Below are 24,840 nucleotides of genomic sequence, written 5' to 3' on the forward strand. Positions count from 1 at the left end.
GTCAAGCCAATCTGATCTAACCTCATTTCTCAACTTTGTTGAATACCAGAAAAAAAATTATACAAATTCTGGAAATTTCGCACATCATAATAAACATTTGTGACATTTTAATGTGATGCAAAACTACTGCAAATATTATATTCTATTAAATAATTTTATAGGATCTCTACCTATGTAAAAACAGCAAATATTTGTGAACATTCTCATGGTTACAAGAATTAGATTCATGCAGCTTTTCAGCAAATGCTGAAGTGCTACAATCATCCATGATATCCTTGGATATAAAGGTGGGGGCACAGCAGCACTGTTAGGGAAGCGTGCTGGAGTTGAGGATGCTGATCTGGCTCTGTCTGTAACCTGCTGTGACCTCCAGTGCACCATATCAAAACTTCTTTTTTCGCATCAGCTTTCCTAATACCTAGCTCACGCAAATAAAGTGTTTTCCTACTTTCATGTATCAGGAGGAGAGGTAAGAATCCTGTGATAACAGATATTTGTGAAGTCATTTGGGATTTCTTAGTGGAAGCCAAAATAAGCTTCCAAAATAAGTTCTCTAACATTTAATAATGATTAGTAAAGAGGAGATCAGGCTACTCCACGTTGTACCAAATAAAGGAGTTTTCCTTTTCCAAGGAAGTTTTGGTATTATTATCACTGCTGAACCATGCTGTGATCTCCTATTAACCACATTAAACCTGTATTTTAAGCTGTGATGCTGCTCTATGAAGACAGTCCATCTGCTTTGAAATTAAGCTCCAACTTGTTTAACTCCTGACAACACTTAACCAGAGCCCTATCAAGCAAACACGAAAAGCAGCAAAAAGAAAGTGACGGAGACACAGCCATTCTAAGATTGTGCATCCCAAACCAATATGTGTTCCCTAAAATCTAGCATTCAGAAAACCTTCATTTCTGTCACCTACTGCCTCATCTCATTACGACATGTTCACCAATTACTATTATTTTCTTCCCTTTCCCACCAGAAAGGATGCTTGTTCCCCAAAACGCGTTGAAATGGCGAAGGGGGTGCCCGATCCCTTGGTGCTGTGGCCGCAGGAGGCTCTTCTGCCCCAGCATCACTGCGAGCACGGCCCGGCTCCAGCGCCCCACACCGACCCCTTGCGCAAGCAGACAACGCGGCGGGATTTGGGGAATAGCTCTTAGCCCTGGGAAGGGACCCCTATCCTCTTTCCTTGCTCAGACATCCACTTAATGTAATTCCTCAGCTTTCGGCAACTTTGCTCCGCACCAGCAACCCTCCTGGAAACTTCGAGAAGAACAAAGGGGCAAAGAACAAAGAGCCGGGGAGGGCTAGGAAAGGGAGGGGAGGGGAGGGAAGGGGGAGCTCCCTCCTTTCGGGTCAGGCCGCAGACCCTCCCCTCCGGCCGTGCAGGGTCAGCCCTGCCCGCCCGCCGCAGAGCCCCGGCCCCAGCGGCTGCTGAGCGGGGACGCCCCGGGCTGGCGGCGGGCGCCCCACCCGGGCTCTGAGCCCCCACACGGGCCCTGCCAGGGCTTGCTCGGGCTCTGGTTGTTGCCCTACCGCGCAGCGCCCGCTCCCGCCGTGCCCTCAGCGATGGGATAAGCGGGGGAGGCTGCCCCGCTGCCCCGCACACGGCCGAGCCCTCCTGGCCGCACAGCCGAGCATCCTCCGCAGCATCCCCCGCACGGCCCCAGGCGACCCGTTCCCCAGAAGAGCAACTCGCATCGGCCCCACAGCCGCGGTCCCAGAGCTGGAGTCGCTCCGAGAGACGGCTTGAGGGGCTTTTGGGGACAGCTTGAAAAGATCGAGCAAGAAGCCGAGGAGAAGCAGCTGTCCCGTTTCTCCGCGGGGGTCTCGCTCCCCTCGCAGCCACCTTAAACTCTTGCCAAAATATCTCTATGCACCTCTTTTTTAATGTCCCGCTTCCCTCACACCCTGTCTTACCGAAAGTGACCCCTCTGTCCTGCTTCCTCTGTTATCGGTTAAAGAGCCTTGAAGAACTGCGGGTACTCTCGCTTACCTGTTGCTGAGAGGCCCCTGCCCTCTTATCGAGGGACGGGGGTAATTAAATCTGTTTTCACGGTGTGGTCATACTGTGCCGGCTGTGGGAGGTGTAAACCCCGTGAGGCTGAGGGCAGCGAGCGAGGGAAGAGGGGGAAGGTTTGGGCAGGACAGCCGTGCCCGGCGTCGCTGCCCGAGCTCAGAGCGAAGCCAGCGGGGCAGGGAGAGCCAAACCCCGGGCAGGGCAGCAATCCTGTCATTAGGGACCACACGCACTAAGTGCCATCCTGCAACTACCTCTTAGGGGACGGCAGGGAATTATCATTATTCTTTTCGGGCAGGCATTTCCAATTTGGAGTTAATTGACGCTGTTCTTCATTTGAGTAATGACCAAAGGAAAGCCGAGCTTTACCTGAGAAACTTTAAGAGGTTTTTCTTTACCCCCCCACCTCCCCCTTTCTTTCTTTTTGATTTCAGACAGAAGTGAGCTAACAGAACCTTGCTTTCCTGAAGGTGCACGTAGATGGTGCTTCATCGGGAGCGGGAACAAGCCGCCAGCCCGGTACCGAGGCGGGACGCGGCTGGCCGCGGAGCGCGGTCCAGGAGCGGTTCCCAGTTCAAACCGGGCTGGACTCCCCCTAAACCATTCCCGCCACTCCCAAATCCCGAGGGGGAAGAGCCCCCTCGTCCCGCAAACCTCTGTCGGCATCATCCCTCATGAGCGAAATCAGAGAAAGATGGGGAACTGCACAAACAGCTTAAAAACCTGAGGTTGGCGACAGAGGAGAGTGAGGCAGAGCTGGAACATGCGTTTGCGTGAAACACTGCCCTGGGAACGAGAGGGAGAACAACTTGAGCGCAGCCTATGCCCTGAGTTAACTAAAGCCAATTACTTGTCTCCATATAAGAGGTTTCGCGTATGGTTACAGCTGAGGAAATACGAGAAGCTGATGAGTCTGTTTTGGTTATGATTTAATCAAATAAATTAAAGGAGAAAGGTAAGGACACGCCCAATCTGGGACTTCAAAAAAGAAAAGAAAGAAAGGAAAAGGCATTACTTTTTTGGGACGCTCTCTGTCCAAAGCCTTTCCTGTTGTACAGAGTAAAGCGAGGCTCTCGGAATCGACTGATCTCATTACTGCTGGGTGTTTGGGGTTTCTCTTTTCCTCCCAATGGAGTAATCTTTCATAAACGATTGCAATTTCGGGGGGAAAAAGTGAGTAGGTGCCAAACCAAGCTGGGGGTGGGGCAGAATTTTGCGTTTCAAGCAATTTAGCAGACAGCAATTCTGCTTACAGCAGAGAGGTAGGTGGATACTTGAAAACATCTTCCACCGGGGTGTCCTACTTTGGCAACTCTAATTAAAACAAGGTTTAAAAGATGCAAAGAAAGATCAAGCCTCTTGCTTTATTTCCATTGGGCGTGGGGGACACCGTAAGGCACAAAGAGTGCTTCCAGCTTGTTCTAACGTGCACCTTTGTTTAAAAGAAAAAAAAAAAAATCAAGCTCGTCCTCTGATTTCAACTAATGTATTTTTAACTGGATTTCTTTCCTCTGCTTTTTGTGATCTGATACCTACAGTGTAGCCCTGGCCCACTTTCAGCCCTGCGGGTGCCCAGCATTGTGTGCGTGTCTGTCACAAAAGGCAAAAGTCTTCCATCTCACACTCTTTTGCCCTCTACCTGTGCATGGGAACTGAATCGTGTCCAAACTAGTGGTCAGCAAAACCCGCACCCTATTCCCCTTCTCTCTGCCTAACCCGAGAGGAGACGCAACTTCGTAGGTGCAGCATGGCTGGCGTGCCTGTGACCGTCCAGCGCTTCGGATCAATAAAGCAGCCAGTTTTCTGACGTTTCTTTTCCACGGCTGCTTATTGAAAAGGAGCCTTTACCGCCACCTATAAATAGCGCTGCATCCAAGTCAATCTTTTTTTTTTATTATTATTTTTTTTCCTCTCTACATAAAGTAGCGAAGTTCTAACCAAGATACCGCAGGTTCTCCTTGCTGCTCAGCGAGGGCTCGCCCCGGAGGGGCTGCGCTGCCGCCTCCAAAGGGAGCGGGGGTTTCGGCGGAGCCAGCCCCAGTCCCGCACCGGCCGCCTTTGAACTTTGTTCCCAGAATGGGAGGGAGAGCAGCGAATACCGATACTCACCGTGCTCTTTGGTTTTCCTGATGTAACTCCGTCTCTCCCTCTTCTTTGTGTACAAATGAGCAGAGGTTACATCCCGGGCACGAGGTATAATGCCCTGGATAACCCCGACCCTGTCTGTTAATTTAATGCTACGCTAACCTCAGAGTGTGTGATTGGAGCTCGAGTGTCGGGTTAGAAAAGCGCCTCTCCACGCTGGAAAAAAATTCTCTTTCTCTCTCTACACCCACCCCCTTTCCACGCGGAATCTCCCAGCCCTGCATTCCTGCACAAACCAGGACACCTACCTTTCCGAGCCTGCATTTTTTTGCCAGCTCAGGAAACAGCTGTGCAATCCCCCAGACCCACGTGCCGTGCCCTGCCTGCTGCGTGGGGTTTGGGTTCGCGCGCTGTGCCACGCCGGGGTCTGGCACTGCCGGGAAGGCGCTGCCTGTCGCCCCCCGTGCCCCTCGTTGCCCCTTCGCTGGGGAAGAGGCGGTGGGGGCGAGGGCCCGGGGCTCTCTCTCCCCCTCCCCCCCGCCCAAAATCGCACGCTCAGCCCGCTGGACTGGGCTGCTCTGCGGGCGCTTTCTACCTGCCTGCACAGCGGGCTGGGAGCTGACGGACAGTCATTGCTGTACGCGGAGCGATCAAACCCCCTATCCCCGCGTGATCTCTCTCTCTCTTTCTCTCTCTATTTATTTATTTTTAATTCCCTTTCAATTTCCCCAAATGAGGTTTGATGAATACAGCTCGTTGTCCGCGTTGATACCAGGGTAATAATTGTCAGGGGGTCTGAGCGCTCCAGGAAAGGGAAAGCGGAGGAAGAGGGAGGGATACAACCTCCGCTATCTCGCTGTTACTAATTCCCAGCCGGCTCGGACTCAGGGGACAAGGCGATCGCTTAACAAACCCTCCTCCTCTCCCTTCACCACTCCTTCCTTCCTTCCTCTTGGCCGGCACATTTTCTCCCCCGCGTTTGCCCACGTTTCATTCCTCCTCTTCATGAGGAATAAATCGTGCAAACTCAAACTAAAAAGAAAAAAAGGGAAGGAAAAAAAAAAAGAAAGGTGGGTGGGAAGGATACAGGAGGGGAATTTAAAAAATAAGAAAAGGGAGGGAGGAGGAAAAGGACAGAAAGTGTCTGTGCCTGATCGCTGACCATCTGTGCAAAAGGTGATCATTGTTAGGTACTCACATGGCTGGTGGCAGAGCAGCTCTTAGCAATTAATAAGTCTCTCAGCTTGAGCTCTTCTTTCCCCTTTCGGATGGCAGCGCTCTCTGCGTGGCTCGCTCTCACTCGCGCGCACACACAAACCCGATCAGATGCAGCAGGACCGGCCACTTTGCGAGGGCAACAACACAGGAGGGTTTGTATTACTCCAGGTTCGTGTGTGTAGCCTATAAATAGCGAACTTTTTGATGGAATCAGCTAACAAATGAGAGGAGAAGGCGTAATTTTGCGCAGGGAGCCCCCCTTTCTCTTTGCAATATTAAAACCCCCCAGGCAGCAGACAGAGCTAAAGTTGTGGGTGTGTAGAAAGGAATTTCTCTTTATTGTGATAGTGCGCGAGATTTGTTTGTTTGTTTATTTTGGGGCTTGTTTTTATTTCTCCCCCCACCGCCACCTCCACCAACCCATACGTTACATCCTCCTCCCTGCCTTCCCAGCTAGGGGCAGGAACTGACCCGTGTTAGCACCGACTTTAACTCCAAGTTGGGATCACACGGCGCATTTGAGGTTTCTTTTTTGGTGGTGGTGTCTGTTGTTGGTTTGGTTTGCTCTTTTTTTTTTTTGGGAGGTTGGTGGGGAGATGACCACTCGATACCGTGTGGAAGTGCAGGAGGCAGGCAGGCTTCCCTGAACGTGCCCTTATTTTGAAAACAAGTGAGGAACAGAAAGAAAACAGGTCGGAATTATTGGGGGGGTGGGGGGAGGAGGAAAGAAGGCGGTACTTTGGTAGGGACGAAGTGTGTGACTGGGGCTTTGGGTCAGCCACGGAGCGATGGTCCCACTCGAGAGAAAGCGCCTTGACACACGTGGCTGTGGGGGTTCCGCGGTGCAGTCCCCCCACACCGCTGTCCTGTGCCCCGGGCACGCGTGGGCGCCGCGGGAGCCTCGTCCTTGCGGGCGCCCGGGGCCCGGCCCTCCGCGGGTGGGCAGCGGGGCTGGCCCGACGGGAGAAACCCCTGCTCCAGAGCCCACCTCGGCCTTCCTCGGGGGTGGACTAGTCGGAGCCGGCTTCCCCCGCCGTCCTCCCTCCCTCCCTCCCTCCCTCCCGTGTTTTGTCGGAGGTCTGAGCGGTAGCGGAACGTTCGCCGTCCCCCGAGGACATTGATTTGCGGGAAGCTTAAGGCTGGGCCCTGTCAGCAAAGGGGTTGCCGCTGATAAGCATCCCACCGCGGCAGCTATGAAGAGGTTTTCTCCCCTGACAGGTGCCTGACAGGGCTGGCCGGGAAGAAGTGCTGACCTGTCTAAAGAAATATATCTGCGTCTCCAGGAATGGCAGGACAGATGGTGCCCGTTCGCACCGCGGCGACTTCTCTCGATGGCACACACCGAGCGGAGCTGATGAGTGGTTTGTTTTTATGGCAGGGAGGTAGCGATGCTCTCGGACATCCTGTGGCAAGGGCTTGATGGGAAATGTCCGCTCCTGTACAGGCGCGAGCATCGGGACGCACCGCTCCCGCCCGCTCCTGCCCCATTCCCGCGTACATGACCTGCCGCAGGATCGCCGAGGCAAGGAGCTTTCGTCCCCCTCTGCCAGAGGCGCGCCCCCAGCTCCCTCCAAAGTGGCTCTAAAGGTCGCTCCCCGCTCGCCCCCACGCCCCTGGGCGGAGGCGCCGGGCCGGGCTCACGCTGCCTTTGTGCTGCCCGCGGGGCCGCCCGTGCGAGGCAGCGCACGGGGCCGAGGCAGCGCCCCCCGAGCCCTCTCGCTCTGAGCCGCTGTCCCTCCCGTGGCCCCGCTGGGGCAGTGCCCGGGCACGGACACGCAGCGGCCGCACGGGCAGCCCCGGCCCCCTCGGCCCCCGGCCCCGGTGGCGGCTCCGCTGCCGGAGCGGCGACCCCGGCAGTCGGTCCCTCTCCTCCCCGCGCCCGGCTCCCGCAGCCCCCGAGCGACGCGCAGCCCGGCGCGCTGATCCATCCGCGCACATTTCCAATCTCATGGCTCATAAACTATTAGCGAAGGGATTTCATTATTCACCTTCCGTATCTTACAAAGGAGAAAGGAAAAAAAACCCCAAAAACCAATAAAAAGCCAAACCAACAAGACACGCACTCTTGGTAACAGCAAGAGCGGGCCGGGTTTAAATCCCAGCGCCTCGCAGGCTCGGGGCTCTGGGCTCGGCTCGGGTCTGGCGGCCGCGGAGGCTCCGACGATTTCCCCGCTCCGGCGCTGGGCTCCGGCCGCGGCTGCTTGTCCCGGAGGGACTGCGGGGGTCAGCCTCGGCCGAGGGCAAAGCAAAGCAAAGCCAAGCCGTGAACTGCGTTTTACCGGCCGCGGAGAAAATATTCCAGAAGAAAGAATAAAATCTTGGGGATGAAAGGGGCGGGGGGCAATCTACTTGTTTTCCTTGGTTTCTTTTTCTTTTTTTTTTTTCTTTCCTCTTTTTCTGCAATAAATAACACTGGGAGTTATTTAGCTCTCCATTGGAATGTGACAGATCACACTCCGCGGCGCGCAGCACAAGTGCTCCGCGGAGCGAGGGCCGAAGGCGGGGACGCGGCGGAGCGCGGGGGGAAGCGGCACCAGGCCTGCGAGGGGCCGGGGTCAGGCCGAGCGCCTCAGCAGGGCGCCTGTGGAAGCATAGGACCCGATCCAGGGAAAGTTACTGACAGCCTGGACTAGACGAACACTAATGTTAATACAACTAACTTTGTTTCTTTCTTCCTCCCTCCCCCCCCACACCCCCCAACCCCCGCTTCCTTTCATGATTTTTTTTTCATCCTTTAAGAAATACATTGCAAAGAAGTTTAGACCACAAAGTAATTATAAAAACCAATATAGAGATTTTGAAAGAGAGACCCACTTCACAATTTTATACCGAGGAGGAAAATATTCTGGCGAAGTCTGGGGTCATCACCTACAACAGAGCAATGTTCCCTCCCTGTTTAATATACATGGTGTGGGAAATGGAGGGAAAACATAGCTAGCACCTGTAGTAGGAAAAAAAAATTAAATTACTACATCATATTTTGGGGCTATTTTGCAAGACATTCTTCAAAAATAGACTCATATTTAATTATAGCTGTAATGATTTTCTCTGTGCCACTGCTAGTTAATAGCAAGGACGAATTGGGGTTTCTATCGAGGTTTTGCATTGGTATCTTTAAAAAAACAGTAATTTTCCTATGTGTTAATAGCGCATCTGGGACTGCAAGTGAGCAACCTGGACCAACTTTTAATTAACACACTGACCGGCCGAAGAACCAAAACTCCTTTAAAAAAAAAAAAAAAAGAAGTGTATATATACATACACCGCCGTATCGGCATGACCCTGGAAACCCCAGGTCTCTCTTTGCCCTTTTTGTAGAGAAGAGGTGATTTTCCAAAGGGGCGAGGAGATGCGCAAGTCCAGCGCTCGCCCGCCGGCCGCGCAGCCCCGGGAAGGGGGGAGGCGGTCGGAGCGGGCGGGGCGTTATGACCGGAGCCCCTGAGCAGCGTGTGCGAGGAAAAGGCCGTGGCAGAAAGGCGGAGGATTTGGGCTCTATGGGAGGCGTGGTACAAACACCAGTGAGGGGGTGAACACAAGAACTCGCGTGGGTGCTACAAGCTCCAGACCCTGTTCGGCAGCTCCCCCACACGAAGCACAAAGAGAGGTCAGCAGCCTGAAAGATAAACTCCTTTTCTTTCTGCTGTTGTTTTGTCAGTGCTTGCTTTGTATTATTTTTGCCCTTCATGGTTAAATTAAATGTGGTTTTAATTTTTTTTTTTCCATTCACATCCACACTTCAGGCAGGCTGGATGCCTGACACAGCACCCACACCCCAAAACTGGCACTGGAGTACGTTACTGCCAAGTTACACTTTAACTTCTCTGCAGGTAATAATTAAAGACCTTCTTCCTAAATCCCTTTTCCTCACAGAAACACGGAGGCTCTCTTTCGCAATAGATTATATTGATCACACACACAGGCATGCTCTCCTCGGAGCTGCCATCTATGAGCTGCCCTCAATTCCATGCGCTCTGTGCTACTTTTCCCAGATCTTCTACCATTTTTTTCCCAAGCTGAAAGGTTTCTTTATGGATGCATTTCTGTGAACACTCCCAAATTCCCCCAAGAGGAAGCTCCATGTGCAAAAGGGGACAGCCAGTCACTCAGATGCATAGCTGCAGACTTTGGCTATAAGTCTGAATTTTGTCCTACAGTCCACTGTGTGTGAATTTAAAAATAAGACATATAGAGGTAACAAAGTCATTTGACATCAGTAATGGAGTATCTCTGCCTAGTGAAAAGAACTCCAACATTTTTTTAGTGGCAACACTTTCCAAGAAAACCTTCAGCCTTGTCTTAACAGCTGTACTGAAAGTTTTAGGGGCTCTGAGTTACTTGAGATCACAAATTAATCTGCCAGAGAAGTGCGGCACACACTTGATATCAATGGAGGGTCAAGAGCTGGCCAGTTCCAGCTGGTCCTGCGTTTGATTTACTTCAGGCTGTTAAGATGTATGTTGTGCTGTTTTGATAAGAAAAAAGGAGTCAGCAGTTTGATTTGGCAATTCTTTCCTTTCTTTTTTTTTCCCCTCTGAAGAGAGCCGAAGTTTAAGCTGAGGAATTTGTTGTTGCTGGTGGGATGGTTTATAGTGGAGTATTCTGGTCTGCATGGGGCTATCTCATCACATACTGTTAACACTTAACTGTGCTTCTTACTCTCCCAAGTGAGCCAGACTGTGCATGAACTTTTATGCAGCTTGTCTGCCTGAGGCCTCCAGCATCTCTGGCTGGTGCCTTTGTTGGGGTTCACCTCAGCCAGAGAACTTGGAGCAACAGCAAAAGCAGTGACCATCACTCAGTGGGTCACACCAGCAACCTGCTTAGTCTTGGTGGAGCCCTACCACAGCTTTCCCCTCACACCTCTCCCACAGGGCCTTGTCCCTGAGTTTCATCAGATGTTACAGAAACATTTCAGTTTTGGGTTTTTTATACTATACTGATGTACTCATACAAGCTGAGTGTGGAGGCTGCCTGCTCATAGCTGAATTGAACAATTATTTGAAGATATCTCCTGCACCTGCTGTGCCCTCTCTTACAGCCCCCAAAACTTTGGATCACAGAGAGTTAAATCACAGTAATTGCACTAGGGATGTTATTCAGATGTGCATGTCTGTGCAGTGTAAAGAACACTTGCAATACTCTAGACCAGAGGACCACTGCACAAATTACACCCTTCAGAGGTGGCACCAATGGGTGCACAAACAGGGGACTAAGGAGCAGACCAGTTTTTTTATTCTATCCCTGATTTTTCTTTCCCCTTCTTATTTTAGCTTCTCTGCCTCTAAAATATGGAAGTAAGAGTCACTGACCCTACTGCCTTTCCATGAGGCAATTGGTATTTGAAAAAAACCAATAAATACTCAGAGGACATAATCTGTGATAATGCATATTCTAAGGTAGATGTGCTGCCATTCCCTGTATTGGGGTTAGCAAACATTTCTCAGCAGAGGCCATATTTTCTGTTGCATGTAGCTTTAGAAAAAACATCATCACTTAGGCTGAAAATTGATATGCTGACTGTCTGTACTGGGCAGATTATTTTGAAAATACCTGCCAAAACAATTTGTCCATTTCTAAGAACAAGGTTATGGAAAAAGAAACAGTTTTGCTCATACTAAAATGGAAACTTTTTTTCCTTTGAAATGCTCTGCTGCCCTCAGGCTTTGAAGCACGGCCTCAAAATCTGACCTTTTTTATTTAAAATATATTTTTCCCCCTCTGACTGAAAATTTATCTAAATGTGTCTAACTTACAAATATTAGAAACTGTATCATGAACGGATGGCCAGCAATGATTTCTTTTATTCTAGCAAGAAAAAGGCATTGCTAAAGGTTGGCTCTCTCTGCAAACAGAAGCTTAAGGATACAGTGGTGAGGCTAGATTTCCACTTTAATCCCCACATGCAAGTTTCCCCCGTGAGCCTGAGCTTTGGCACAGAATCTGAGAGGTAGGAATCCTATCCCTTCTGAGCTCCAAGCGATTTGAAGGTTGTGTCAGGAAGAAAGGTCTCCGTGTGAATACAATACAGAGGGGGAAAAAAAAACCAGCCTGTGACAGAGCAGGCAATGGAAGCAGCCAAGCCAGCCAGAGAGAAAAGCTGGGACTGGTGTTTGGAGGCAGGAGCCTGGGACTGATTAAGTAAGGAGACACAGAGGTTGTGCAGAGAGAGTAGAAAGAAACTGTTCTGTTGAGGAGCCTGGAGGGCAGACAGGAGGGCAAGGCTGCAAAAACCAACTAATGTTGTCAGCCAAGAGCAAGGATGCTTAATTGCAGGATGTCCAGAGTAGCTGGGCTGAATTTCATTTGAAACGTGGTAGAAATTCTGAAAGTCAAAATGTGGAGTTTTTTTCCACTATTTACAGCCAATGCACTTTAGCCACATAATTAATGTTTTTTATTTGGAATAGAGTCTGCTTTCTAATGCTGAAAAAGAACTGACCTTCAGGAGAAGTGTTTCTGAGATGATTCAAAACATATTTTAATTTGTGTGTGTGTGTGTGACCATTGAATTTAGAAAATGTGTTTTATATTCAACACTAGCCACCACAGTGTGGATGTAAAGGAAATGGCTTACCTGGGGGCTTCAGAGCACTTCAATTCAGCTTCCATACATTAGGATACATGACCACACAGACTATATTCCACAGATTTCCTGAAGCAGGAACAAAACCCTGCAAGGTACCCTTCCTCTGGGAACAGATCAGTACTTTGTAGGTTTTATTCACTGGATTCTTGTCTAATTTGTCACAGAGCTGGGTGCAGCTCATGTACAAGGTAGTGAATTACAAGGACAGAAAGCAGAACTTGCTGGCAGAATTCCAGCAAGTTTGCTTCCATTCCTGTTCCACCTCAAAGATTCTACAGTGTGGGGAAAGTTGCCTCAAGAGACAATAATTAGTTGAGATTTTCATATGACAAGGGCTCATCTTGAAGTTTTGGAGTCTGGTGGACTGAAGTGAATCACTCACTTTGCATGGACTAGGCCAAGCAATGCAGAATGCCAAACAGGATGGAAAATCAAGTAGATAATGTTTCTAATTAGATACCCAAAATTAGCAGGCATTTCGTACTTTAATCTCATTTGTTTGGAACAGAGATTTATAAAAAGGATAGGATGATATAATCCCTTCAGTTTCAGGCTTTAAAAAAGAAGCACACAGATACTATAGTGTGGTGGGGAGAGGAACAGGAGAAGAACAAGATTAGCATTTGTATACCCCAGATAAGGCCCCATGTAGGTAAATTTAACACTGGAAATACCTCCTGAAGAAAGCTTTGCTCATGCCCTACTCTGCAAGCCAAAGGGGTGCTTGCAAAGAGGATCAAGCAGAAAAGCCCCACTGCTCTGTCAAACTGTGTGTCAGAACCCAGGACCTCTGGGTGACCTGGATGGCTTGAACCCCTGGCAGGGGACTGACGAGCCCTGGCAGAAGGCCAAAAACACTTGGGGATTCGATCTTAGCCCCTGGGAGAAATTACCAACCTTGTATGAAGAGTCACAGGTCACAAAAATCTAATCAGCATAGTGGTAGTGATCACAGGGTGAAGGGAAAATTTTGGAACCATGTACAGGGGGGTTTAGAACCTTGTATAGGGGGGTTTGGAATTCTGTACATGGGGGTCAGGGGCTCCAGGATGGAGGGATTTGGGCATGCCCTGTCCTTCTTCTTTCTTCTCCCTGGCATCCATGTTCAGGATGATGTTGGCACTCACAGATTGGTTTAGAGTAGAAAGTCACTGTCTAGCATAGGTGATAGGTATTGGAACATAACTGTAAACATAGTATATGCAGTTTTTAGTATAAAAGATAGCACCAGCCCGGGAGGCGGGCAGTGTGTCTCAAACCAACCTGCCAGACAGGCCTGTGGTGGGTTGGAGGAAAAACATCTTAGATAAGCAACAATAAAAGACCTTGAGAACCACAAACAAAGAATTCCGACTCTTTCTTCGACCGTCAGGCTGGCTCGGGGTCATCCCTACCATAGGGAACACCAGAACTGTGTTCATATTTCATTGCACAAGAGCAGTCTTTGTAAAGTTATTTGTGAAAAGTGGGAAGGAGAGGGAGGAAAAAAGGGAGAGCAAGCCCAGGTACCAGATATCATGGAAATCAGGTGCTGACCCAGAAGAGACTAAAAATGCGTGTCTGTACCAGTGAAAGCACTTGTATCTGAGGTCTCTTCACGTCCAGTATATGTCATGGTGACTTGCCTTTTGGCTACTGCACAGTCTCTTTCCCTTTGTTTCTGGACATTTTTTCTCTTACATAGTGTGATGTTTGAGGAAAACTTTTCTTTTTTCCTGGAAAATTCCTCCTCGTCTCCTAGCATGTGATGGCATAACAATAAAGCAGGCAGGGATTGGTCCTGAGCAATGTGATTAGCTTTCATTCTCTCACTTCCTACTGGCTTTACATGTTTATATAGCCTGAAATACTCTTTTAATTTGTGCACATCTTAACAAAGTTAATCATAATAGCAAACGGGAAATCAAACAGGAGAGCCCAAGTATTCCCTAACTTTTTTATTTCTCAATAAGCACCTAACTCCTGTTTTAGTGGGTAGCACTGAAATGTATTCATTTGGAACTGGACTAAAAGCTTCAAAGTATTTCAGGGGGATGGATGTAACACCAACAGTTCTACAGATTGCCATACATCTAGCTTTTAGTTTAAACAAACAACTGAATTTCTGTTTTCTATGTTAGAATATAGAAGAGCTTCAGAATCTCTTCTTTTAGTCAGAGATAGGAAGTGCCCTCACTAGGCACATGGTTCTGACCTCGGTTGGAGGATCCTTGGCCTGGAGTCAAGCAGTCACTGCACTCACTGAAGCAGCCAAATTAACTGTCTGCTCAGCCATGGATGAAAATTCATTCACTGATCCAAGACAGTAAGTGAGACAATAATTTTCTACTCCTGTTTTGTTTCGCAGCAGATTCTCATTCAGAATAAACCTGCCATTAAGCATCAGGGTTTTTTACCCAGCTTTTTACTACAGTGGCATTGCAAAATTGTACCTCCAGTAACTTCAACAAGTAGGATAAATAAATGCAGATGTAAAAAGAGAAAACTCATCCTGTTTTCAGTAGCACAGAGACTGCATGAGAGCAGAGGACAGAGATTCAGGAGTCCTGATGCAATCAGGAGTCACCATTATTTTGAGTGGTAACTTGTAACACATAAAGTGTCATTTCCTCTGAGCCAAAGACCTCCTACAGCACTGACTTTACCACCACAGCCTAACTCCTTTCTTCTCTAACAAACCACAGGCTTGACTGAAACCTTAGAGAGTAAATTGCTTAATGCTTTCTAGAGACCTCAAATATGTGAAGTACCCAGAGCATAAAAGAGAGAGCTTATTTCAAAACCAAGCCCAGCAAAACTGACCTGCTGGAGACAAGAGCCTCTGCCTTGTTCCTGCTCACATTAGATTCTGTGTTTGGATTTCCTAACAAAGCAATGTATGCTTCCAAGTCCATCACTTTTAAACCAACATACAAGACATAAAAACTAATACAATCTAATTATGCAATACAAAGGTGGCTGCATCTGGCTGCTTAGGAATTGCAATTGACCCATATAACAGCAAATGTTTTTCATATCAGAGGCAAAAACTTAGGTATGACATCCATATCTCTCCTATTATCATTGATAATGACAAAACAAAATTTCAAGAGGTAGTACAAAAGTCATGTCGATGGAAAACAATATATCTCCTGCTGTATGTATATCCTGTACATTATCAGCCTCTTTGCAGAGCAAGAGTCCTCCCACCAAGGCAAACAACAGAAGAGAATAGGAATAATAGAAGAGAATAAGAAAAAAAAGTTTTTCTCAGTGTATCTGACCACATCTAAGATCTGGTATTCATGTCAACAAAGCTTTACTATTGCTTGGGATGATAATCCTGTATGATCTCATCCCTGAGGTGGCTATAACTCATCATGAATGAATAGATCATTACATAAAAGTATGTACCTACTTTGATGTACAGTAATCTGACTGTTTCTCTATGTGATGCAAAAGGCCCCCAAACAAAACTAGGGGTGGTCATAATAAATAATTTGAGTATAAATTTAGCACTCGCTGCAATAGCACTGCAATATTTCGTAGACACATGTTCCAATGGAAAGGGTTTTTTCATAAATACACTGATAATATAACTGACTTATAACTGGATACTCCCAGTATCCAGTTTAGAGAGAGGAGTAAAACAAAAGTTTATTCTGATTTTCTGGGTATGAGGATGGCTTTTCCGCTAGCAGTGGCTGGTCCATCCTTGTCACATGTGCTCAAAAACTTCACATTCACTCATCCACACCACCAATATTTAGGAAAAGGAAGGCAGAATTGTGTGGGAAAGTAAGTTCAGGATGAAGAATATATTTTGGACCTGCTGAGTGGCCTCACTCCTGGGGAAGGTTTGCAAAGAGGTAAAGAGAAGCCTTTGCCCAGGCAACAGCCAGCCTCCCTAAAGGCAGATGAGCATTAAGTTCAACTTGTTGAGAAAAGCTGCAGTGTTTAAACTACTTTTGTGGGGTGATTTTTCACTTTTTTTTCCCCCTCCAGGGTTACTCCACCTTTCTGAGGATGAGCAGCACATGCAGCCTTAGTTGTGACACTTAGAGAAGTCAGAGAAGTGGTAAATGCTTGAGAAGAGGCAGCCTTAATTTGTGACTCTTAATAAGTTTTCAGATTAGCTTTCCCCCAAAACTGGAATTGCTTTTAAACTAAACATCCATTATAAATTGTATTGACAATAACAGAAGTGAAAATTCTAAAGAATTGAACTGTCACTATTTAAGTGAAAATTCTGTATAATTGAACTCTCACTATTTGAGGGAAGCTCTTGTAAAAGACATTGCATGCATTCGCTGCAACAGGCATGCTAATATTTTGTTTTGTACAGAATATAGAGGAAAACAGTGTGCAGAAAGCTCAGTAAGCCACTGTCTTCTGCATGGACAAAAAGCAATGACACTGAAGAAGGTAAAGGGTGTAGCATTGCATGGAGGGGGCTGATGCTGAAGATCAGACTTCATCCTTACTGATAAGTAAGGATGCTGAGATTAATAAAACCAGAAATTCATTCCTAGCCATCATACAAATCCTCCACATCCTATTTTAATAATTTAATAAGTTCTCTGCACCCAAAAATTATGTATTTTCTTTTAGTAACTACACAATTATTTAATTCACCTTCCTAATAAATCAACACATGGGTATTTGCTTTGCAGGCTCACTTTTCCTTAATACTGAGGATCATACAATTAATGCTAGAGTATTCATTTGAAAAGCCAAGGAAGAGCATTACAAATAAACAAAATCTAAAATTAATTAAACTCCTGTTTTATTCAGTGGAATAATAAAGAACAGCAGTATTTAGAGGCATAAATGTACCAACAATCTTAATTGAACTAGTATTTTTAAGCATGTGACTGAACCAAGTAATGGGCTAGGACAGAACCTATAATCAGCAATGATGTATTCAGACTCTGTTTGAAGTCTGTTTAAATTTAAGCCCAGAAAAATAGATTTTTCGCCTAATAAATTTGCCTCCTGGAGCATCTTTTTAACTGCTTGGCAGTATGCTATTGTGGTGCAAGAGTCACACCTATTAATCTGAAAATGCATTGGATCCTCTCTTAAGGAATAAGTTTTCTTCTGTGCATATTTATATCCTCCACAGCCTTGATGGAGTGACTCTCATTTATCTTGAAACAGATGGATATCAAACCCAACTCTTTCTTCAGATTAGAATGTATTAGGAATTGCTCAGATGTATCAGTGCCCTAGATAAAAGAGATTCAGGCCTTTCCTTTTGTACTTGTCTCATCTAGCAGAGAAGTTATGCCCTGTAAGCTCCACAGTGATCAGGCTGCTGGGGCTGACTTCCCTAAGCTCCACTGTGCAGCTACAGAGTTGTCTTCTCCTGAAGGGAACTTCAGCCAAGATTCCTATCTCAGCTGATCCGACTTGTCTTTTGGGGCAATCCCTTTACTCACAGCTGCTGCACCCTCACACCTACTCCTGAGGCACAGACTGCACCATCTCTTTAAAGAGGAACGTTTTAAAAATAGAAATCCCTCAATGGCTGGACAAGCATTATCTGGTTTGCCCCAAGCGTCAGACACCACGATCCAAAACAAACCAAAGCTGACTCTGAGTGTTCTTCCACAAGGCATGAGAACACGAGAGCTTTACTTGTTGACCAGCAGGTGCCATGCTGGGATTGTAGCAATTGTCTTCCTACACCAGTCTGGCACCTCCTCACGAGCCAGAATCAGACATGTCCAGGAAAAATGTTGGAACTGCACCACAAGGAAGTGGAACTGACCTCCTGGAGGGCTTACTCTGGTTTTATAAGTCAGTGACTCTTTGCTCAGTCAGGAGATAATACAATTGGCTTTTACTTACGGGTGGATCGGAAGTGATATATTGATATGAAGATACTCAGAAAAGAGTGTTTATAGTGTCAAGACTGATTTCTAAGAAGCCAAAATTTTCAAGGCTACATGAGCACAATGGCACGTTTCTCTTTCTGTTCATTTGTTCTTCCCTATGAAACAATAACTCCCTACAGCAGCAATCAAGAGCAAGGTGAATTTTACATTCACCTAAACCAAACACATTTGAGAAGAATAGATTAGGGAATTCTGTTAGCTTTAATGCAAAAAATTGTGTTTCTGAAGTCTTTATCATACTATTCCTGCAAAGGAATTAAGAAGATGACATGATTAGCAGGTTAGAAAAATATCTGTGGAAGTGCCAGTCACTATAACTGTTTGATGAACATGATACTTATGGAATAGATAAGGAGCGTTCTGATCTGGCACTTAAAAGATTTACAACTTGCAAACACTTTGCAGAGTACCATTGATTTAAATGGATCATGAATGCTGGCACAACAAACCAGTGCTGAAAACACTAAAAGTTCTGCTTGTGGACAGCCCAGTCATCTGATGCTGCTTGCTTTGGGCCCATGGTTAATTGTTAACATTTTGGGGACAAGCCAGTGACCCTGTGTTCTTGCTCAGGAATGTATGACCCATTCACCAGCAACCAGTTTGTGCTGAACACCCACCAGGCTGGAATATTTTGGTGTTTAAAGATGCACCCAGCTCAAACTTTCCTGTGTTGCTACTGACTTTTCATCTGACATCCTTCTTTATGGAATATTCTGTCATCCTGCTTTGTAGTGATGAATGAATTGCACGGTGAGGAAAGTTTGTAAAAGCTAAAGACCACTCAAGGCTTTAATGGCTTTAAAATTATTAGGTTTAAGAAACTGCTTTAATGAAATCAAGGTGGAACACTTTGGATACAGCAAAATTATGACTTTAACTTGAAATAACAACAGAAATATTTAAAAATAAATAAATTAGGACATTGTAGAAATATGATTAAGACCAGTGCAACTAGTAATAAAACTGAAAAAGAAACATAGATATACTTATTCCAAGTTTAATTTATTTGTGGCTAGCAAGTTTTAATTAAAACAAATCCTATTTGCTGCATATTTACCAATTTATCATACAAGGACCATAAAGTAGAATTATATTGGGTGATTTATTTTGTGGCTGTTTCTTTCTGCTTCTGTGTTCATGTCTAAATCATGAAGAGAAAATGAGACCACTAGTGAAATCCAAATAGTTTATTTAAAACAAAATATGTAATTGTTCAGAAATAGACTATTGACTTTCACTGGGTTAAACAGCTCATGTACTGATTAGGCTTGAAGCTATAATTGTTCTTGTCACCCAAACTCTGCTCAGTCAATACCTTTTTATCATATACATTTTTAATCACATATTAATAAACAAGAAGGTGTGCTTTATTGATGGCTGGATTAGTTTATTGACCAACTCAACAACTCTCTATATGGTTTCTGAACACAGAAACAAGGTCAATGTGTAAAGATGAGAAATAGTACATTCACCATCTTTAATATACTTCAATCTGGCAGTGTACTCCCTTTCTTACAAGTGCTGCAATCGCTATAATTTCTCCAATTATTTTAGAAATTATTTCATGTTTGAAAAAAATCTCACTGTTCAAGCACATTTTGACTTTAGTTTCAGGAACTTTAGACTTCTAAGAGTTTCTGTAATTACTATTTTTTTTTGTCACTTTCACACTGCATTATTTTTTAAACCTTTGGGAATTCAAGTTTTCAGATACTTGTAGATTCTTACCAAGCGGTCTTTAATTACTCCTATTTTGGAACATACTGTTGGAAAATTTTCAGATCCTCCTAACTGATAACTTTCTTCATCCTTCTAATCAGTTCTTTTAAGTTTTCTCTCTGTGAATTGTTATTGTTAGTATTCTCCTTGAGATCCAGGTTTGAAATTATGGCCTCTAAAACAACTGTGTGAAATTAATGACTAAAGCAATAATAGAATGTGATACTACCAGTGTGTATTCTTTTTCTGTCAGAAAACATCTGTGCAGAGGAACTGCCATTCTACACTCCCTCTTTTATTTTTGGTTTTTAATTATTGCTTTTATTTTTCAAAGAAATAGAAATAGACCTTTTTATTGGGATCTCCATTTTTACAAAACACTGTTTTGCAACAGAAAAATAATAAATTGAAAATATGTTGATGACTCTGCCTGTCAGGTACTCACATGATCACCTAAACCCAAAAGTCATGTGGAAAAACAGCTGACTGCCAGCACACACTTTTCCTCAGCCAGAAACAGAGATGAAGCATGTTTTCAGCTGAAGTTTTTAGTCTCTAAACCGTTCCACATGCTTTTCTCCTTAAGGTATTAGGTATGAGGTCAGTCACTGCAGTATCACGTACTGATTTTACCAGGGGCTCATGCCTGAATAGTTTAGGTGATAAGATGTACAGAAATAAAAGGTCTGGCTCAAATGTTTCTAAAATCACACGCAGAGGCACTATTGCTTTGCTTTCTCCCTGTGCAGTTCTCCAGATGCCTCTCAAATAAGCTCTATTCCCCATTATGGATTACAGCTCACAGTAAAGAGAAGCTGTCTGAAGAGGTCTCTGTATTTCTTTTTTTCCCACCCAGAAACTGTTTAGTCTCCCAGAGTATACTGTTATCAGCTTTGGTTTTCTTGCAAATGGATGAATTTATTATTTAACTACTTTTCTGCTCCCTCTAGGTCTTTTTATGCTACTGATTGTATTTACATGTTTTTTTTAGGAAGAGGTAAAATATCTCAGTACTATCCAGTAATGTTTTTCTGTGCCTTTGTCTCTGGAGTTTGAAAGATATACCAATTTTATCCTTTTTGTGAGTGCTATGCTATAATCCTCGGGCTGCCAGTCAAGGAAAACACTTAAGACTCAAATATACTGAGTATAAAAATCTAGCATAATGATGGAGAGAATGCTGCTAGTGCAGTTATTAAAACTCCAACCAGTGACCCCCAGGCACTTCAGTTTTAAATAGGGAATTTTGAGAAAGCAAGTGAAGAAGAGAAGATCTTTCTCTCCACTAATACCTCAAAATACTGAAAGGGGAAACCGAGACAACAGCAGAGGGTCAGGGTGAACTGCTCATTACCACAAGGTCTTATCAAGAAATAAAAGGTGTTACAGAAACACATCTGAACCAAGAGCAGACTAAACTCCTGTGGATGACTAAACTGGCAAACCCATTCATATTCACATGAGCATTAGCCCTGTGAAAGCACAGAGTGCACTGAAATGTTGTGTAGAAGTTCTGGTCATGCAAGGTAAAGCTTCCCAGAGGCACCCTTTAATTGGTCTCATTTTCTCTGCCAAACATCATCAAAGTTTCAGATGTTCAGGCCAGGTCTTGTCACTTTACTATTTCATCACTTTTTGGATTACTGACTCCCAGCATAAATGTTCTCAAACATATTTGCACTCTGTATGTTTTTCCGCCTTTCACATGCTACTTCCTTCCCTAAAAGTCTTGATGGATTCTTAAAAAGTAAAGAAAAGAAAATTAGGGAGTGTGAACTACTATAAACCCCACAAGGTAAATGGTTGTCCAGATACCTTTTACTTTCAAGGGCAGACAGAGGAAATTTTCATAACCCTTTAGAAACACTGCCCCTTCTACTTAATTTCTGACCTTTTTAAGAAAAAAAGCCCAAAACACAAGAAACCCCAGCAACCATGCGAGCTGTGGATACCACATGCTGCTCCCTATGCTGATGTGTAGGAAGTACACAGAGTGGGGCAAGCAAAAGCGTTTCTGGGCAAGTTGTTATTAAAGGGAAGGCAACTACTAGAGCCAGCTTATGAAATGATTGAAATGAGTACTATGCACAATGAATAGGCTGATTTCCATGGTAGGAACACATCAAACCATGCCAGCGTGGGCTGACTCACCACAAATAGGTGGGTTTGACTCTTGGCTCTGACACTGACTTATTGCACGGCCTCAGGCAAATCCCTAAACATTTGTTTTTAGTTCTCCATTTATATGATTTGGATAATACTTACATACCTGAAGGGGATACTTTAAGATACAATATATTTAAGATACTACAAAGATTTTAAATGCTGTAACATAGCTAAGCCTCATTAATACCGTCAGACTAAAATAAACACTGGATGATTTAGGTAATGCCATACATGTTCCTGGAACTGGAGAACTTCACTGAACAAAGAGCAAAATCTTCAAAGAGCCAGAGGAAAGGGAAGGTCCAGCCTATTGTGAAGGTGAAGCACTTCGCAAGGGTGGGTGAATTTGTAGGGGAAGAAGAACATGTTTGTTAATAGGCAAGAGTTCATCCTTTATTAATTATTGGAATGGTTGGACAGTGCTGAAAAGCAGCACATGCTCAGGACTGGGTGAAGAAAACAAGAATAATAGCCTCAGTTACCCCCTCTATTGGAGCTAGAGATGACTTTGCCAAGAAGAGACCTGAGGGTTTATTTTTTTTTTTCCAATATAATGTGAAAACACAAATGTCAAAAGAAATCCTCTCCATTCAGACTTTCCTCCTGTCAGGAAGCGGAGATGATTTTCTCCAAAACAGCATGAGATGCTCTGAGAGTTCCTCAGGACTGAATCATGCAGAAGGATGATGCTTATTCTGTTGAACTTTTTAGCAGGAGAGAAGTCCTGGCATGGTGAGGGATGGGTTGGAAACCCCCCTAGAAGAAAAGGACCCAGTAAAGCCACTGGGAAAAGCTTACCCTATGGTGACTGCACTAAACTCATTGCAGTGAGGACAAAGTCAGAGCCCTCAGACCTCTGCTGGAGACTCTGGGCCTGCCACCAATATCCTGAAATCCTTAATCACAGAATCAGATTAGTTTTTGTTGGAAGGGATGTTAAAGACCATCTAGTTCTGACCCCCCTGCTACAGGCAGGAACACCTCCCAATAGACCAGGTTGCTCAGAGCTCTATCCAGCCCAACCTTAGCACACTTCCAGGCCAGGACAACTTGTTCCAGTGCCCCACCCCCTTCAAAATAAAGAACCTCATTACAATATCTAATTTAACCCTATTTTCTTTCAGCTTAAAGCAATTTCTCTTTGTCCTATCTCCTCATGCCCTTGCAAAAAACATTCCTCTCCAGCTGTCCTGGTCCTGTAGCTCCCTTTATGGCAGCTGGAAGGTGCTATAAAATTTCCCTGGAGCCTTCTCTTCTCCTGAAAGGCTCAAAAATCTGAACTCTCTCAGCCTGTCTTCATCTCAAGACCCTCTTACACCAGAAGGAATGCATTTTTGGGCTCACCCAGAGAGAGGCAAATCCCACACACAGAATATCAGATAAGATAAAACAGCAACATTAGCACTTCTGAGGTTTCCTCCCCCCACTGATTTTTTTTTCCTTCTCCAAAGTTTTTTTCCACACTTAAAGGCCTTAGTGAAAAAACACATTCTTAAAAAAAGGGTGGAGGGAAAGCCTGGAAGAATAAAGTATATCGGATGTAAAATCAGCTTAGCTGCTCTAGGAGTAGGAGGGAGAAGTTGAAAGTGAACAAGGAAGAGAAGGAGAAGCTGAAGTGGAGGTGTTGGAGTGAGGGAGATGCAGCCAGAGGTAGGAAAAAAGAGGACTTCTCTTGGTTAGTGGTTGGGAGCAGGTGAAGCTGCAGCAGTCAGGTTTCAAGTGTTAGGAAATGAGAATTATGACAACTAGTGCCAAGATCTATCTTTTAAATACATTTTAGTAAGCCTGAGAAAACAAGTTGAGAGGCCAGTGATTCAAACAGGATCTCCAACTTCTGGGGATAAACCTTAGTCCTTTGTCCTGGTTGAACTAGAAGGGACTAACAGACTAACTGTCTCCAGACCAGTTCTACTATCATCCTGCTCTGAATGCTCACTCCTCATTGAAAAATGTTGCCCTGTCCTGCAGCTTTTATTGCCCAGGTGAGTCCCACAGCAAGGAGTCCTGACTGTCACCTCAGAGACTGCCCAGCAATGTGAACCGAAGGATGGTAGGTAGAGAAATCTGGGAGATTTTTTTCCAAAGGGCACTTCCACTCCTAAAGACAGTGCTCTGTCAGGCACATTCAAACATTGTGCTATGCATGAGAAGGTAGGCTGGACTTGTTCTGCATGCCACAGTGACACCAAGACCATTTTTATGTTGCTAGCACAGAGGACTCCACAACTCCTGGTAGATGTCATTGAACTGGGAAAATTGGGTTCTCCACTTGCTACAACTATTTTTGTGTCTTGTTTACCACTTGTGACAACCCTAAAGATGGAGCTGGATCTAGAACACAGTCTGAGACTGCCACGCTGCTGGCTATAAAACTGTTGCCCATACCAGAAAATAAAAGTATTTTTATCTTGCAAACTGATAAGCTCTTTATAGGTACAAATCAATTGAGAGACACAAAATCAAATTCATATTAAACTAGCAAAGATGATCCATTTTTTACTATGTCTACAGACCACAGAACACTTTTCTTCCAAGAAAAGTTGAATAAACCACAGAGCTTTCTTAAGGAGACTTTTCTCCTTGTCTTCAGAAAGTCCTTAACGTGACATCTGTCCCTGCACTGTCACCTCCTTTAAAACTAACAAATGCATGACAGATAGTACAAGATTTATAAATTAAAGAAACCCACCCCTTTTAAGTAATATTCTTTAAATCTCAGTTTCTGACAGTCCTCCTATTTGCTCAGTAACTGTAATAGGCGTATTTTTCAGAAAATAGTGAATAAAAACTGACAAGCTATCGGGGGAATCTGAATGCATAATTGATAGGGGCATAAATTAATATGATTAGGCCTTTATTGGGTGCCACTGCTGCCAAACCTACAAAAGGGGCATGGAATAAAACATGGCTATGTTCTCAGGGCTGATAGACATCAATATGTAATGCATATTATCTCAAACCTTCTCATGTAGTCTGCTTATGACAGCACTCAACCTAATTGAAATTTTTATCTTTCTGTTGCATACAGACAGTTGTGACTAGCTGCTTCCAGGGAAAAGAGAGAAATCCAAATGACCCAAACCAAGATTTCTCTGTAGAGGTATAAACCCTTCTTGCAAATCACTTTAAAATGGCTTTTTGCTTTCTGGTTTTATAAAGC

The 24,840-nt window shown here is 45.0% G+C and overlaps 1 protein-coding gene and 1 long non-coding RNA gene across 2 annotated transcripts in view; both read right to left on the reverse strand.

Annotated features, from left to right (window-relative positions):
* Positions 1-4,172, reverse strand: part of ESRRG (estrogen related receptor gamma) — a 389,280-nt gene extending 385,108 nt beyond the window's left edge. Inside the window, exon 1 of the mRNA XM_039697940.1 lies at positions 4,134-4,172. The gene's annotated coding sequence lies outside the window, so the exon portion shown is untranslated. The remainder of the gene's footprint in view (positions 1-4,133) is intronic.
* A 259-nt stretch (positions 4,173-4,431) lies between these two features.
* Positions 4,432-6,779, reverse strand: LOC120496981. Its single transcript, XR_005626386.1, has 4 exons — positions 6,581-6,779; positions 5,799-5,981; positions 5,308-5,453; positions 4,432-5,141 (listed from the first exon to the last, which is right to left on the reverse strand). It is a non-coding gene; the product is annotated as an uncharacterized LOC120496981 (long non-coding RNA).
* Between the last annotated feature and the right edge of the window lie 18,061 nt (positions 6,780-24,840).

The sequence above is a fragment of the Passer montanus genome, unplaced genomic scaffold (genome assembly GCF_014805655.1).
Source record: "Passer montanus isolate IOZ18808 unplaced genomic scaffold, ASM1480565v1 scaffold12, whole genome shotgun sequence".
Classification (NCBI taxonomy): Eukaryota; Metazoa; Chordata; class Aves; order Passeriformes; family Passeridae; genus Passer; species Passer montanus.